The sequence below is a fragment of the Papaver somniferum genome, chromosome 2 (assembly GCF_003573695.1).
Source record: "Papaver somniferum cultivar HN1 chromosome 2, ASM357369v1, whole genome shotgun sequence".
Lineage (NCBI taxonomy): Eukaryota > Viridiplantae > Streptophyta > Magnoliopsida > Ranunculales > Papaveraceae > Papaver > Papaver somniferum.
The window spans coordinates 188,297,200-188,308,617 of record NC_039359.1 but is presented as its reverse complement, the minus strand read 5'-3'; the positions used below and the strand labels follow the sequence as shown (position 1 = coordinate 188,308,617).

Sequence of the window (11,418 nt, the reverse complement as noted above, 5' to 3'; positions counted from 1 at the left end):
CAAGAGGCGGAAACAGAATACCATCTTTTCAGGAAATATCAGAGCAATTTGGTTTGGTTGTGGCCTAGACATAGTAAATTCGCAAATCTACATAGATTTAATTTTCAAGTGGGTAGATATATGGATATCCGATACTAATTACTCAAAGTACTGTGAACAAATCGCAACAGTTACCTGGTTCATGTGGAAATATAGATGTGAAGTTATCTTTAGGAATACCAAACCAGATCCATATGCTTTGATTCAACAAATTAGGAAATTTATACAATCTCAACCGATCAATAAGGAGAATCTACAAAAAGGCACCAAAGGAAATAAAACTTCGATTTATAGTTGGAACAACTTCAACTCAGATTGGATAATTTTTACAGACGCTTCTTTTAACAAGGAAAACCTGTCCATGGGTTATGCTTTCATCCTTTACTTGGTAGAACAAGAAGCTTTTATGCATATTTCTGCAGGTTCATACTGGGCTTCCTCGGATTTACACGCAGAAGCAAAATCAGTTTTAAAGGCTCTAAAATGGCTAAAAGATAATATCCTCTCCAGCGTCTACATTGCCCCAGATTGTAAAGTTCTATCAGGTTGCATTAATAAAAAAAGATGCAGCAATTGCCTGTGCAGCAGAGAATACCATTAAAGACATTCTCTCCATTCTAGAAAATCTTTCACAAGCTAAGCTAAAATTCATCGACAGGGATCACAATACAAAAGCAGATTCAGTAGCAAAGGAAGCAAGAATAAGAAGACTACAACATTTATCGAAACATATTCAACAGAAAATACAGAAGGACAATATCCTTTCTAATGTTTTCGAAAAAAATGAAATTGTAGAACTTATGTACTATATTTATTAATTAATATATTTAATCTTCTTATCAAAAAAAAATGTTCTTCCGATTAAAAAACATACACCATTTTGGACAACTAAACAAAAAATAGCTAATAGAAAAACTGACGTTAAAACATTTTTCTCTTCGTTAAAAAATGATACTTTAAGTAAACAATGAGAGAAGGTAATTTTTAAGTATTTTTTTCATTTATATCCTTGTTGAAAAGGAGAGGATACCAAGTACAGCACCAACGTTTTCGTTCGGAAACCCGTATGGATAAAACCTAATACAATCACAAGTAGGTCAAAGAAAAAACTCTTGAAGAAGATTGTATATAGAGCTTCTCCCCTTCTCTTCTACAATCAATATGTATACACCAAAGGTTTGTGTACCTGATTGTGTAGAAGAGCTCTTGGGCGATCTATGTTAGATCATTTGTCGCATGAACCCACCAAGCGTTGGTATGTCAAATTTGGTTGTCATATTTTGTCTCCAAAACTCGAAGCTGCTTGATTAAATTACCAGAGTCAACTTCGTTAGATTACAGTTAGAACATTATAAATGTTGAGACAAGATCATATTACTCTGAAGAACCTGAAGACGTATCGGCATCAACAAACACATCATACTTCTATTCGAGGTTAGTAATACATACTTGACCTGTTTCCATTACTATCTATATTTCTTTTACTATCTACATTTCTTTCAAGTCGTTTATATTGAAAACATAACATAAGAAGTATATTAATATATCTCTATTATTAGTGACTTGATCATTCTTTTATGATCAAAGTGTCGAGGAAGTATATACTAGTTGCTTTACACAACTTTGGTATATTAGATTACGAAGTATAACGTTTATCTTTTGAACTTCGTAAGTACGACATAACATTATCTTTGTAACTCGTTACTAGTTAGTGTATTGAACTTTTGGATTGATTCCATGCCTGGAAAATTATGATTAGTTACATGAGTTTAAGGAAGTAGACTTGTGAAACTTGCTTCGAAGTTGAAAGGAACCAAAGGATCAATTCTGGGACCAGTCCCTTCAACAAGGATCTTTACTAGGAACGATCCCTAGGTATCTAGTAGTAACTTCCCTTAATCAAAAGTATGTACTAAGACTAGTCCCAAGGATCTCTAGCAGGACTGTTCCCTTCATAAGGATCTCTAGCTGGACCAATCCTTTGATGAACCAATAAAACGTTTTTCCGATTTCGTCCATTAACTTAGGGTATGGATAGCTATCGGAAATACGGTTCGATTAATATGAAAAGTTCACAATGTTGACATAATATTTTGAACATGTGCTAAACTCTTCTTACTTAATGTTCAAGTATTTTTACTGATACTCATGGTGAGATTCCAAAACGAAATATTTCATAATATCTTTTTGATATTCGAAATTTATGTGCCATCCATATCCTAGTGTATAAGCACATCTATGGTTGCTATATTAATAAAGTATATTCATTATGCTATCTAATATTGAGTTGTCATCCAAGAGAGATTTAGGTATATTAATGAAAAGGTGGGGGTCTAACAACCTCACCCAATATTTCGTTTAGGAAATATGTATGGACAAACTCTAATATAATTCCAAGAGAATCAAGTAGACAGTCAGACTCAATCAATGGAAATATATACAAGAGTTGTATCTCTGTTTCACAATATAATCAACAAATCAAACAGATAGAAAGCGAGCTGATTATTATGTGAAACAACTTGAACGATACCATAGACCAATGTTCAAGTATCAATCAATTTATATCAACAACCAAAGGTTGGATTATCTAATTGATTGAACTGCGCACAACCTGTGATATTTCAATTATATAAACAAATATAATGTGGAAAAGAAATAACACAGACACCAGAAATTTTGTTAACGAGGAAACCGCAAATGCAGAAAAACCCCGGGACGTAGTCCAGATTTGAACGCCACACTGTATTAAGCCGCTACAGACACTAGCCTACTTCAACTTAACTTCAGACTGTAATGTAGTTGAGCCCTAACCAATATCACACTGATCAAGGTACAGTCGCGTTCCGTACGCCTCTGAATCCCAGCAGGACTATGCGCACTTGATTCCGTTAGCTGATCTCACCCACAACGAAGAGTTGCTACGAACCAAAGTCGAACACTTGAGAAACCAATCCGTCTCACATGGAAAAGTCTATTGAATAGATAAATCTGTTTCCCACAGAAATACCAATGGGTTGTGTTCCGTCTTTTGATAAATCAAGGTGAACATGAACCAATTGATACACCAGACTTATACTCCCGAAGAACAGCCTAGTAATTTCAATCACCTCACAATAATCTTAATCGTATGGTAGTGAAACAAGATATTGTGGAATCAAAAACGATTAAACGAAGATGTTTGTTTTTACTTATTATCTTGCCTATCGGATATTAAATCTCGAGCAAATCTTAGATAAGATAGTACTCAATACGATATAAAAACATCAAGACCAGAACACGAAACTACAGAGAAATAGTTGGGTCTGGCTTCACAATCCCAATGAAGTCTTTAAGTCGTTAACCTACAGGGTTTTGGAAAAAACCTAAGGTTAAAAGAGAATCGACTCTAGTCACAACTAGTATCACACAGAAGGTGTGGGTATTAGGTTTCCGGTTGCTAGAGTTCTCCCTTATATAGTCTTCAAATCAGGGTTTGTAATCAATGTTACCTTGGTAACAAAGCATTTAATATTCACCGTTAGATGAAAACCTGATTAGACTCAAGCTAATATATTTCAACCGTTAGATCGAACTTAGCTTGTTACACACAAATGAAAAGTGACTTCATTTAGATATGAGTAACTGTATCTAAACGTGTACACCTTGTAGGCTCAACAATAGTTAACTGAAGTTAGTCATATGAACATTTTCATATCAACCATGTTCATCTTAACCATAACTAGTTAAAATGATTCAAATGAAACTATATCTAGAGTTGTTCAATTGTTTATAGGGAATTTTAACAAAATGCCACACTTGCAAATCCCGATTCAAGAAACTGCCACCGTTTTTTTCAGAGTTTATTTAATGCCACAACCGTTAGCACTAACGTCTTGGACCCACATGATTGGTCAAAATTTTTTGACTTTGTCAAGATTACTTACACGTGTCTTATATGGACGGCTCAAGATGTCGTGCACGAGATTATTACACGTAGCACAGGCTAAATGACTACTTTATCCTTCGTGGGATTGAAAACAGTTTGTATCGCTTCATTTTTCTTCTAGTTTTTTCTCTTTCTCTCTGTCCGCTCTGTTCTCTAGTGGAAGAAATTAGGGTTTGAGTCAGTTTTCAGCTGGATTTTGCTTAGGTTTAGTGTCTGAGTAAAGGGTTATTTAATGGGTTTAATTAGGGGTCGAGAAGAAGGGATCCATTTCTTCCCCAATTCTTTCTCCTCTTACGCATGTCTCTCTGCTGCTGTTATAGATCGATGAAGGAGGTAGATGGGGTTGTTACAGGATAAAGTTTGAGAACAACACAACATGTTAGACATGGGGCTTGGATTAAAACACGGTTTTGAGTTCAAAAAGATAATTGAATCTGATTCTGCTGTTGAAGAAATGGAACTGAGATTCCAAGTTTACAAGGAATTGGAGAGATGGGTTATGTTTACAAGGAATTGAAGAGATGGGTTATGTTGGCATCTGAATTTGATGAGAATATGGAGAAGATGAGTCTGCTGTTGATGAATTGGCAGAATTAGGTTATGTGAAGCTCAAGGGTTCGAACTGAGTGAAAATTGGATGGATGGAGGATGAGAAATAATTGGTTTTGGCTTGGGATTGAACTGAAACAAGAGAGAATGATGAACTCAGATGAAGATTTTGCTATACATGGAAGAGGGATGGAGTATGTGCTGGTGAAGGGTGGTTGTCTTATTGAGCAGCAGGAACCGTTAGATGCATGTGTTAGGAATTATAGGGATTTGAATGAGCTAATGGGTTTATGAATTGTTGACTGGGTGAACTGATGCTGTTGGTATGAACTGGTGAATGGTTTCGAGCTGAGTTTGTGTGGTGATGTTGGTAGAATGGATGCAACAGTACTGCAATGGAGTGTTGGTCTTGGCTTGTGTTGTCTGCTATTCAAATGGGTTTGTCTCGGACTGGGGTTTTGTTTGTGTTGCTGAGGAGATGAATCTGGAATTCAAGAAGAGCATGTTGCAGATGATGGAAGTTAATGGAAGGCTTGAGACTGAAATAGTGCAGGTAGTACAAGTTGATACTGCATTTGGGAGACAATGTTGCTGCTGCTTCTGCCATTCTGATGCTGTGAGCTGTAAGCTGAAGGGTTTGGCGACTACTGGCGAAGAAAGGGAAGAAAGCTGGTGAAATGTTGTTGCTCCTTGAGTTCAAGATTACAGGAGGTGGCAGATGATGTTGGTTGTTGATGCAAAGAAAGCTAATGCAAGAGCAGAATAAGCTACAGGTTGCTGCTGTTGGAATTGGGGTTTGTTGCAGCTGGTCAGATGGAATTGAAGTGATGCTGGTGAAGAGTGACTGGTGGTGGATTGAAGACAGAGTCTAGTGAGCTGTTTGTAGGCTTGTAGTAGTAATGCAGCTGAAACTGAGGTGCTGCTATGGAGTGAGCTTGAAGCAATGATGCAGTGGCTAGTGATGCAGAGAAGGGTACCAAGTGGTTGGTTCTGAGAGTTGAGCTGGCGCTGCAGATGAAGGAACTGCAGAGGAGGATGCTGCTGCTTTAATCAAGGTATATTGAAATATAAATTTGTGGAGTATCTGTTATATAAAAAGGGCAATTAAGAAGAATCTTATGGGTTGCAAACTTGCCCTTGGACCTAAATTAGTATTCAGACCAGTTTTTTAATTCATAAATTGTGTCATGTTGTTGAGTGGAACTGATTTGTGTTATCTATGATACAGGAAAGTGGAACTGAGAAGCCAATAGTAGCATTCATTGCCGGTCTTACAGCTCCACCCGGTCGTCGTATGGGTCATGCTGGAGGTATGCCTGTTAGCTATAGATGGCTGAGCATATCATGTATCGTGTTTCATTTGTTTCTGCATCTTACTTAAGCTGTGAGGTTTCTCTGTTATTTGCCTTGTCATCCTAATTTTGTTGTTGTTGCAAATGCAGCTATTGTGTCAGGAGGCCTCTTGAAGGATAGGTTCTGCCCAGGACAAAATCAAGACCCCGAGGGCAGCTGGGGTTACCGTGGTCGAGTCTCCAGCTAAGATTGGTGTTGCCATGCTAGAATGTTTCAAGCAGCGAGGCCTCTTGAAGGATTAGGTTCTGCACCCAATCTCTTTTTTCTTGTTACTACGGGGTGTACGGATTTCACATAATTTTGGAAGCAGTTTTTGTTTTCTGAATTTGCTTTGTCAATAATTGGAGTTGGTTTTGTAAACACACCTAGCGACAGTCCTTCAATTGCAAGCCTGTTCTGGAGGAAATTATACCATTTTTCATTTTTAGTATAGATTGTTTCTCTTAGATTGATCCCACGTGTATTCCGACCGTTAGCAAATTTTGCACGTTTTTCTCACGTGCACCGAGTCGCGAGTTAACTCACTACTCTATAGCCGGTTAACTCACTACTCTATAACTGATTAACTCAATCCCTGTTAACTGATTCAGGGGCTTCTATGTAATTTTGTATGGGTTATTTAATTCCACGTATGCACTAACAGAGACTAACAGCCGTTAACCGTTATCTCAAAAAAACGGGATGAAAAAAGTCAAGAGTATGGCATTTAATAAACTCTCAAAAAAAACGGTGGCATTTTCAGAAACTGCATATTGGAAGTGTGGCACTTTATTAAAATCCCCTTGTTTATATTCTCATAGATGTATAGAAGACACAATTGAAGCAAAATCGATTTCGATTCACTCGAATAAATATATGAACATTATAGCCACGATTTGCAAAATATTTCTTAATATATAAATGTATTAGTTTATGAACAAACCATTTTAGAACATAACCTACTCAAGTATGCAAACGGGTACGCATACCTAAGTGGCCGGACTAAGTTTGGGTTCGCCAGTATGCGAACGGGTACGCATACCTTCCAAACTCAGTTGAATTTTTCGGACATGAACTTTACGCAAGTACGCATACGGGTATGCATACTAAGTTCTCGGACTTTCATTAAACCAACCAGTACGCATACGGGTATGCATACTATGGTTCCAGGACTCGGAATAACTTACAACAGTTAGCATACAAGTACGCATACTGTGCTATATCCAATCATGGTTAATGGTTCTAAACTCCCATTTCAATCATTGAAACATTCTTAGAATATTGTCTCACACAAACTATTAGCTTTGAAGCAATTTTCAAGTGATCGAATGATCAATACGAAACATTTTGAGTCTACATCAAATGATTGTCTCACACAAATCATGTAAGATATTACCAGAAGATTTTCACATGATCATCTTTTGGCTTTCGTCGAGAATATAAGATGAACTTGGCCAAAACGAAAGCTTACCAACACATATTTCGAGAAATATGTAAGCGAGTTAAACTCAAATCGAAATATCAAATGTGTATAATCGAAGTCTATATAGATATATGTCTTTTGTCTCAAATAGGAGATAGAGTAGATAGATTTTTGAGTGATAGATGAGTTCAAGTCTCCACATAACTTTTGTTGATGAAGTTCCACAAGCTCCCCTTAGTAGTTCTTCGTCTTCAATCGATGATCGTCGTGCATTCTAATGCTCAACTACATTTTCTATCCTAATCCGATACTTAGACTAGAAATCAAGACCTACAATTTTGGAAACTAAACTTTACAAACACGCTTGAGATACCAACGCTTGCGAGTTCAACCGAGTAGTGCTCTAACAATCTCCCCCTTTGTCAATTTTAGTGACAAAACTATCAATACATATGGATTACAAAATAAATAAACTTTGTAGCTTCTCATACAAATGCTTGATTTCCTTTTTTTTTTCAATATTACTCGAAATCTTCGTCACTTCCAAGTACTCCAGTGATTCTGAACGTGTTCAACTCAGCATCATAGTATTTGAAGATCCATAGCTATAACAATGAGAAAATATTAGCTCTCAATCATTGTTATCCAGTGTCATAGTATTATTACACAACATCAAAGTCCAATTATATCACAACTTTGACAACAATACTATGGTGATATGTATCACTCCCTCTTAGCCAATACTTCATCTCACATGAAAACCACTTCCCCTTACATAACCATATGTATTTGTAGTGTGAACTACACATTAATTCTCCCTCTTTTTGTCAATATAAATTGACAAAGGTATGAAAACTAGTTGGATCACAATGAAATTCTCGTAGAGATACTTCATGATTAAAAGAGAGCATATCAACTTTGTTTCGATGATTTCACATAGTCGAAACTTAGTGTATTCATCAAGAAGTTTATAAAGATACAAGAAAACTCTTGCAATATTCCACAACCGTACTCCCCACAAAGATTTGGAAATTAAGCACAAGTTCAATTAAGAACTCTTCCCCATAAAATGTCATTCCCGAGAAAACAACAAGAGCGACCTTACTTTTGCAAGAAAAGAAGGATTTCTTTGGACATTAACAAATTACATGAAACATAAATTTGTATCCAGAAAACTCAATTAAATTAACCAAAAGAGAACCCATGATTAATTTAATCGTAAATGCTCAACATAAGAGAACTTACGGAGCCACACAGTACTTTCACATATAAGTGGATCATGGGAATATCAATACTGCGGAGTATTCAAATATTCATTCTATTTTTCATCAATATTTGTATAAAGACGTATGATAGACTTAATCTTTGAAATCAAAAGTTCATCATATCTTCCATCAATATTTGCGTAATGACATAATAGGCTTAACTTTTTATATATATGGGACAACCATAGTTCACGGACGCAAACACACATATCCCATAACAATTTTTTGCAATATATAAAACCAATAAAGATTAATACTGCAAAATTATGTTCCAAATAAACTTTAGAATTTAAATAAATAAATCTAAAAACATTGCAAGATGAAAATCGCTGGCAATATCTATGTGTACTCACTATAATTGCTTTCCAAACCCTAGTTATCCTTTTTAAAACACTAGAATAAATTGTCATAAGAAGTTTCCTAGACAAAATAAAATAACATGACATAAATATTTTAATCATCACCTTCATCATCGGAAACCATCCGAGAGGCTTGAATACTATCCATATCTTCCTTGATATCGGGAAACTTAGTAGCAATCATATGTAATTATTCTTGCACGCATTTTACCTTGGAATTGATTTTAGACACACCCTTGTGAATTTGATAAGAAGAGTCAAGGTAGTAGGATCACAAAAACCTTCAAGGGATCACATCTTTGCCTTTTGAAAGCATTATCCTTCATACGTTTGAAAGTACAAGGACGAACAAGTTTGGGAGTTCCAATGGAAGTGCCAATAGGATCAATAGAATACGCTCGACAAATTTGCTCAATTAAGCAAGGAAAGTCTAACTTCTTGTTGGATGACGTCATTGAGAGCATTTGAAGAATGATGAATCCACAAATATCAAGACTTCGAGAACCCAATTCAAGGAAATAGACTAACTCCGCCAACTCACGACTCCACGGAGAATTCTCAATTATGGAGGGACAAAGATCAGATATACCAAGTTTTTTGAAAGACATCAAAGCAAGACTAAGATAATTAGTAGGAAATTTCCCTTTAATCCAATCAACATTCTTGCCACAAAGATCATTAGCAATGGTTTCATAAGATGGTCTTTCTTCCCTTTGTCTAGGAATGCGAAAATTACCCAAAGGAATTTTGGTAATCATTGAAATCAAATCTCTATTAACAAGAAGTCTTTCTCTATTTATCATGGTCTTGGATTCCATGTCATCAAGATCAACATCATGGATGTTAGCATAGAAGATTCTTGTGAGAGTGTCAAAACCTTCACCAAGACCATTAAAGATGTTTCCAAGATTAAATTTTTCAAAACAAACCAAATCTTCTTTATGACCACTAACCATATCCAATTTCTTTTCTAGAATGAAACCGCTAGAAGAAATCCTTTCTGTTAAAGCACTGCTCGGTCGAAATCGCAAGCGTTGCTATGTCAAGTTTGTTTGTCAATGTTAGTGATCAAAACTATAAGTCTTGATTTCTAGTCTACTTATAGATGTCTCGGACTAGGATAGATTGTGTAGTTGAGCATTAGAATTCACGGCGTTCATCAATTGAAGACGAAGAACTACTAAGGAGAGCTTGTGTAACTTCATCAACAAAAGGTATGTGGAGACTGAAAATCATCTATCACTTGTAAAGTCTATTTCTTCTCTATCTCCTATATTGAGACATAAGTCATGTTACGATATAGTTTTCTATTATACACATTTGAGATTTCGACCTGAGTTTAACTCGCTTACATATTTCTAGGAATATGTGTTGGTAAGCTTTCGCTTCAACCAAGTTCATCTTGATCATGTGAAAATCGCCGAGTAACATCTTACATGGTTTGTGTGATATAATCATTTGGTGTAGACTTGGAATGTTTGGTTATGATTATTTCAATAACTTGAAAATTGCTTTGATGCTAATAGTGTGTGAAAACAACTATTTTCATCCTCTAAGAAAGTTTCAATGATTGAAATAAGAGTTTAGAATACTTAACCATCATTGGTTATAAATATATTGTGCATTCTTGCATGTATGTGATCCATGACTAGAACTTAAGTATGCATACCCGTATGCATACTTGAAGTTGTGAAATTCCGTGTACCAGTACACATACCGGTACGCATACTTGCGTAAGGTATAGTTACGGGAATTTCTGTTGGATTTTGTAAGTGTACTAAGTATGCGTACCCGTTTGCATACTGGCGAACACAAATCCAGACCGGCTACTTAAGTATGTGTACCCATTTGCATACTTGAGTGGTTAAAGTTCTAAAATCGGTTGGCTCATGAACTAATACATTTATATTTATATATTAAGGAATGCATTCTTGTAAACCGTGGCTATAATGTTCATGAATTGATTTGAGTGAATCAAACCGATTTTGCTTCAGTTGTTTTCTTGTATACTTCTATGAGAATATAGCAATTCAACAATTCTTTAATTAGTTTCAATTGAGTCATTTGAACTAGTTATTGTTAAGATGAATAAGGTTGATATGAAAGTGTTTATGTTTGAGCCAACATGGTGTACATTTAGGTACGATTACTAAACCTAAATGAGAGTACATTTCATTTATGTATAACAAGCTAAGTTCGATCTAAAAGTTGAAAGATATTAGCTTGAATCTAATCAGGTTTTAATGTAACGGTGAATATTGAATGCTTTGTTACCAAGGTAACTTAGATTGCAAGACCTGATTGGAAAACTATATAAGGAAGAACTCTAGCAACTGGGAAACCTAATCCCCACACCTCCTGTGTGATACTAGTTGTATAATCTAGAGACGATTCTCCTTTAACCTTAGGTTTTTCACGAAACACTGTAGGTTAACGAATTAAAGACTTCATTGGGATTGTGAAGCCAGACCCAACTATTTTCTCTGTAGTTGCGTGATCTGATCTTGCTGTTTCTATCGTGTTTGA

At 35.8% G+C, this 11,418-nt stretch overlaps 1 long non-coding RNA gene across 1 annotated transcript; it reads left to right on the top strand.

Moving 5' to 3' along the window:
- The first annotated feature begins 5,527 nt into the window (after positions 1-5,527).
- LOC113354318 lies at positions 5,528-5,973 on the top strand. The gene is made up of 3 exons (XR_003361815.1): positions 5,528-5,568; positions 5,742-5,823; positions 5,956-5,973. It is a non-coding gene; the product is annotated as an uncharacterized LOC113354318 (long non-coding RNA).
- Positions 5,974-11,418: the final 5,445 nt, after the last annotated feature.